The sequence below is a fragment of the Oncorhynchus nerka genome, linkage group LG4 (genome assembly GCF_034236695.1).
Source record: "Oncorhynchus nerka isolate Pitt River linkage group LG4, Oner_Uvic_2.0, whole genome shotgun sequence".
Classification (NCBI taxonomy): Eukaryota; Metazoa; Chordata; class Actinopteri; order Salmoniformes; family Salmonidae; genus Oncorhynchus; species Oncorhynchus nerka.
Window position 1 is genome coordinate 40,596,492 of NC_088399.1, and position 7,161 is coordinate 40,603,652.

A 7,161-nucleotide genomic window follows, 5' to 3' on the forward strand; every position below is an offset into this window, starting at 1 on the left:
TACCAGGGATTCCAAATGATATCCTAGCCTATCCAACTCATGTGCATTCTCCGATGCCCCATACCAGGGGATTAAACCACGCCAGAACCTTTCCAATTTCGAGGATCGTCGAGAGTCACTAGGGACATTATTGTATTGCGAGATGTCCCTCTTAATTAGTCTTAACCTGCTTGGAATAGAGGAATTAGTTTTATGCATTACCACAAGGGAGATGTTTAGTTTACCAAAAATACAGCACCCTGTCCAATTTGTGGGTAGGTAGAGAGAAGCTTTATCACCACAAATCCAATAATGATCAGTAAATGTTGCCGAGCCAAATTGATGAGGAGAACGCTCGTCAGTTTCAGCATCAATAATGGTGTGTCCCACCCTCAGTCTAATGGGGTATCCAGAGCTGCATGTTCCCTTCTTCCAGCTACATCCTATTGGGAAAACACTATAATTGACACATGTTGACATTCCCAGATAGGATTCATTCAATTGTGGTATGGAAATATTGCTTGGATTGTGACAATGACAGGTCCTAAATGGGGTTCGCCGGGGTTGGACTTGAATAGGTTCTGGTACACGGAATCTAGGTTCTAAGATGATTCTACTACACCAATGTGAACAATCAAATCCCCCCCGTAAATCTTTTGTTGATGACAAATTACCATTAATGCATTTATCCCTCAGTGTTCTACCTAGTGAAGGTTGACCCCCTGTGTTCTCATTGGAAAAGAGCACCTCTAGTGCACATAGTGTCATTAATGCTGACCTCTACTGAATACTGTAAGAATGGGGAGATCACTGAATGTGGAAACAAGCTACATACATAACAGGAGTTATTTCCTAACATCAGTTCAGTCTTTACTGTATAGTTAAGCAGTGACCACCAAGTGTTTCCCTCGTGATTCCTACTGTGATGCTCATCCAGTGGATGCATTGACTTTCTTCTTCTTTCGATATGGGAGCGGCTATTGTTTGCTGGACTCCTGTCCTGAGCCTGCCATTGGCTCGAGCTGGAGTGGCTGTTATTTAAGTCCCGCAGTGGGACTGAACGGTTATCAGTCGAGTCCGTACCATGTTGTCTTTCCAGGACCGGTTGTCCTTGAGTCACTGTCCATATGGCAACTGTAATGAGAAGGCTCAAGACCAGAGCAAGAAACATGATGCGTAGAGTCTGGGCCTGATCCTCCCCTCTAGTCGGTGACTTCCGGCGTCTCTGGTCCTCCATCCTCAGGGTCTGGTGGGCAGTATGGCACCTTCCTGCAGTGATTGGCATGGATCCAAGTAGACCTCTCCGCGAAAGCAGTGGAGGTAATCAGCTTCACCTGGTATGGTCCAGTCCACCTCTGCTGATTCCAATGCTTTCGTCTCAGGTCTTTCACCACCACCCAGTCTCCTGGTTGCAGTTTGTGCAGGATCCCCACCAGTGGCTGGGGTAGAGCCGCTTTCACCCTGGGGAAAATAGCCTTCAGAACATTGTTTAGAGCAGTACAATAACTTACCATGTCATCGTCACAGCCCATCAGTGTCAGCTTGTTCTGTGGGAAGGGAGAATTAATCATCCTCATTGGTCTACCTGTCAGAACCTCATGAGGAGCCAGTCCAGTGGTTCTGTGGGGTCTCCCTCGCATGTACATCAGAGCCAGGGGGATCACAGTGACCCAAGAAAGCCCCGTCTCTGCCATAAGCTTCACCATCTTAGATTTCAGGGTTTGATTAGCGCGTTCAATTAAACCACCAGATTGCGGCCTATAGCTACAATGGGTCCTGAGGTCTATCTGCAGACTCTCAGACAAGTTCTGTATCACCAGGTTTACAAAATGGGAGCCATTGTCGCTGGTTAATTTAGATGGTAACCCCCACCTTGGGATGATCTCCCTAAGGAGATTCTTGGCTACTGCCATAGCAGTGGAATACCGACATGGGAATGCCTCTACCCACTTGGAGAAAGCATCCACTATCACCAGACAATATTTGTAACCTTGACAAGGAGAGAGTTCAATACAATCCATCATTTTGTGTTCAAATGGTCCTTCAGGGGTCGGATGAGCCGACAGTGGCATGGGAATCCCTCTTCCCATGTTGTTAGTCATATAAATCACACATTTTGCACAAAATTGTTCAGCAAACACAGAAAACCCAGGTGCAAACCAAAATGTATTTACAAAATCAACAACTCCCCCCTTTGACACATGATCCCTTCCATGTGACAACTTAGCTCAGTAGGGGAAACATGAATGTGGTAAGACTGGTAACCCAGCCAGAGTTTCTGCACCTGGTCATATGTACATAGTCGTTTCCACTTCCTCAACTCAACAGGACCTACAGAGGATTGCAAGTCAGAGATATCAGTGGGAGAGAAGAGGTTATTATCAGGAAGTAAAACCATCTGTAACACAGGGGCCTCCAAAGAGACAGCTGCTTCCTTAGCTGCCAAGTCAGCAATAGCATTACCTTTGGAGACAGGGTCGGAAGAGTTAGCATGAGCAAGGCACTTACAAACAGCAATTTCAGAAGGGAGCAAAATAGCTTTTAGCAAGTTATCAACACGTTTTGAATGAGAGATCGCCTTACCAGAGGAGGTCAGGAAGCCGCGCTGTTTCCACAGAGTACCAAAATCATGTACCACACCAAAGGCATATCTGCTATCTGTATAGATTGTAGCAGACTGGCCTTTTGCTAATATGCAAGCTCTAGTGAGTGCAAAGAGTTCTGCTGCTTGAGCAGAAAGGTGGGAGGGTAATTTAGGACTTTCCAGTGTGGTTGAGGCAGTAGTAACCGCATACGCAACCAATGGTTCTCCATTCTCAGATCGCTGAGCAGAGCCATCTACCTCACTGCCTGTGAAACCAACTGTAACTTCTTCTTTGAAACTTTGTGGCCATTCTCAGCGAGAAATATCGACAGAGCCCGAGTATCAGTTTCACAAGTTTCCATTGAGCTGGAGCACAACAACAAATCATCCACATACTGAATCAGAGTGCTGCCCTCAGGGGGTATAAAACCCTCCAGATTTTGTGCTAAAGCCGCTGAAAAAATTGCAGCGGATTCCACGTAACCCATTGGAGCCACGGTCCAAGTAAATCGCTTCACTAGAAACGTGAAAGCAAACCAGAACTGAGATTCTGGTGCCACTGGAATACTGAAAAAGGCATTTGTCAAATCAATCACAGAGAACCACTCTGCTGTGGGTGGTACCGCGCCCAACAGTGTAGTAACATTAGGAACCACCGGGGCACGGGCAAAACTGCATCGTTCACAGGCCTTAAGTCCTGGACAAATCTCCAATCACCTGAAGGTTTTCTAACAGGCAAGATAGGGGTGTTACAGGGTGATTCTGGACAGGGAATTTAAGCACCATTAGCTAACAAGGATGCATGAACAGGTGTAATACCTGCTATTGCCTCCCTACTGAGTGGATACTGTGCTCTAGACGGGCGCCTGGTATCTTTAGGAGTGACTACCATTGGCTCAGCTCCCTTTATTCTCCCAAAATCATACTTGTCCCTTGCCCATAGGCATTCAGGGACCCCTCTCAGGAGGGGTGAGTCTTCACTCAACAACATGATATTGGGAGAAAAAGAAACCTGATCAACACCATTCACACCCGTCTCAGTTGGTGTTCCCCAACTGAGTGGGTAACAACTTGTCAGTGTGCTGGGTGAATAAGTTGACCCATCAGGGCGCATCTCCCAGTCTGTAGCATCAACCAAGCATTTCATCCAAATTCCAGTATCCACCCATTCTACTCTGTCTGATTTTGCCAGGGACACATGTGATGCACTATCCTCAAACAGGTAGAGCTCTTTCTGTGCAGGGGTTAGATTAACCCCTAAAGCACAGAAATCACTGCTACAGTATATACCCTCACACTGCACTGACTCATTCTGTAATGTATCACACAGCCATTGTTTCTCATAATGGAGATCTCTTGTCAATGGTGAAATATTGGAGGTGCAATGTAAGCCTGCTTCAGACATGAAACTGCCCTCGTGGCCCCAATGGGTTTTGGCCATTGAGAAAACACGAGCAATATTGGGCACCTCATCATCAACATCCCATGCATAATACCAGTCACAACACTCAGACATTAACATCAATTGCTCCCCCACTTCCTCCTCTTCCTCATGAATAACAGTTAAACCGGTTCGGCCACATGTTATGTTGATGCCAAGTTTACACAGGAGGTCCCTGCCCATCAGATTGACAGGACAGTGGTCAGAGTAGAGAAGTTGATGTTGACACTTTTCCTCACAAAAGGAGACAGGCAGAGGCATAGTTACCTGCTCTCTGAGTGCGAGGCCTGAAGCCCCTATAGTTTTGACTATTTCATTAGACATGGGAGGTTTTATCGTAGCCTTGTAGTTAATGACAGACATAGCAGCCCCAGTATCAACAAGAAATATTAATGACTCACCATTGACGCAAGCCTCCACTGTTGGCTCTACTCTCGGAAGGATGTGACACTTTAAAAACAAATGCTCTTGTTGCTCTGAGGATTTTAGCACAACTGTCCCTGTCTTCTCATCATGTCAATACTCCTCCTCCTGTCCCTGTCCTGGATTGTACAGGGTCGTCTGTGCCGGCGGCCCCGTCTGCCAGGCTCCAGTTTGTCCTCTGCCTGGAGGGACTCCTTGTGGTCCCCACTGTTGCTGTTGCTGGACCCCGTGAGGTGGCCCGACCTGCCATTGCTTGGGAGGTGGCTGCCACGGCTGTTGTTGGAATGGGGCTGTCCATGCATGTGCTCCTTTTCCTCCTCTTCTTGCCCCCTCCTCTCGGGCCCCTCTTCTCGGTCCGCCCCTACCTTTGTTCCTCTGTGGATTCGTTGGCTCAGAGCAGTCAGCAGCAAAATGACCCGGCTTCCCACAGTTGTAGCACCTGCGCACTCCACCCCCTCGTCCTGTCCCTGCTGGGGCTGCTCCCTGGTAAAACGTCATCTGAGCAGCCTGTAGTTTCTGTGTCTTTACTTTTTCTTCCTTTATTTTTTCTTCCTTCTGAGTACTTTGTTGTCTCTCAGCATGCTTGCAGTGCTGTACCACCGTTGCTAATGGCTCAGTCTCCCAACTGATGCAGGTAGTCCTCAGAGCTTTCTCCAGGCCCGGTGTCAGACCCCTCACCAGGGCGTTTTTAAGCAGATCCCCATACGCATGTTCGTTTGGTCTGATACCACTGTGTAGCCTGAAACAGTTCTCAAGTCTCTTTCTGAAAGCCTCCAGGCCCTCATCTTTCTTCATAGTGCATTCTCTGATAGCAGTCCAGTCAGTCTTAGTTGGATACATCTCCACAATCCTGGCCAGCAGCGCCGTTATCTGGTCCTGATATGCGCCATTCTCAGCCCACAGGTAGTTGCAATCAAACTGTCCCTGTACATCCGCCCACCTGAGTCCCAGTTTCTTTTTACAGATATGGGCGATCTCAGCAGCAGATGGTTTGTACTGACCCACCAATACCCTCAATCTCGGCTGAATATTTCACAGCGTCCTTACTTGAGTCTGGTAGGTCCTCTACAATGTCTTTGATTTCATCATGTCTCCACGTCCTCTGGACATACACAATGGGGTTCCATGCTGCGGCGGCAGCAGCATTAGCATCATCAGGTCGAGGCTGAGGGTTAGGACAGGCCATCAGAGGGTATTGATGATACATGTCTGATGCTGGGTCGTATGGGAAGGGGGTAGAGACACGCCTCTCCGTCCTGGCCCGTAGACGGTCCTTCAACGGGGGAGTCAGCTGGGGTGCCCCTCCGTCCTCACCGGAGCTGAGTGGGGGAGCCTTGAGAAAAGGATTGTTGATTTTTTTTCCTTCTGGCGTGCTCCCCCCACTGCGCCTCCAGTGAGACTGGCCGGAGTCACTCCAGACCCTGTCAGGACTTCAGCCAGGCTCCGTGCCAGACGATCAATCACCGTGGTGTTGGGAGAGACAGGGGGTGGGGCTGCAAGTTGTAGTGGTCTTGCATCCAGCGGATCAGCAGGAGGCGCCTGAGGAGGAGGGAGGTCCGGCAACACCGGGTAGAGAGTTTGAGGAGTACAGTAGGGAGGGGGACAGTCTCTGTCATCACCATCCTTCCTATTCCTTCTCACTGTTTCATCTTTCCCCTTCTTTTCTCCTTCCTCAGTCTGAACTACCATATTCTGACAGGGTTTTCCCCGAAATGTGTCCTGTCTTTTCTTCCGTTTGTCAGCTTCCCATTTCCTGAATTTCACCCAGTCAATTTGATTATTTTTTCCTAGTTTACCTTCCTTCTATACCAATCTCGGTCTTATCTCGTCTAACAGCGTCACACTTAGTGTCCCTGTCAAAGGAGAACCACCCTCTCTATGCCATAGAAGTACCTGTTCCAGAATATCCCTACCCCATTTATCTACCATAACCTTCAAGGCTCCAGTAGGAGGGTCTGGAATGCCTGGTTCTTTGCACTCGCGCGCGCCCATGACTCCTTAGTGTGTGTGTGTGTGTGTGTGTGTGTGTGTGAGAGACACACACACACACACACACACACACACACACACACACACACACACACACACACACAGGGAGAGAAAAACAGTTACAACAGGAATTCCTTAAGTACTTCACACAGAATTTTACTGATCACCCACACAGGATTGGTCAGATGCTCACACAGAACTGGTCAGAACTGGTCAACCCACACAGAGTCAACCTACCGCGCCCACACAGAACGCTCCAACATAGCAAAATACTCACAGAGTAACCCAGGGCATACCTGGCTAGCACATTTAAAATAATTGGAATTCACCACCTCTGAGGGTCACTTAGACAATCACACAGACACACAGAATGAGGTCCTTCTTCCATTAGGGCTTCACCAAGCTCTAAGTCCTATCCAACTCAACTTCAAGTGTGGTTTGCTCTTTTTTTAAACGTTTTTTTACTATGTTCGGGATGTGGTATCCACTCGGCTCGCTGCCTCTCCGATCTTAGGTTGGTCCATCTGCTCCGTTCCCGAAGTGTGGTCTCCCTGAGATCCCAAGTTTGAGGGATCCCTTGTGCACGATTACCTTGGTCGTCAGGAGCGGTCACCGAGTGAAGATTCACATCCCATCCTCGTCGCCAAATGTTGTGGAAATGTCCTTAATTACCAAATGATGAGAGAGCAAATCACACACCAGTCAGAGTTATGCTTAATCTTCACCTTTAAAAATAATTAAGCTT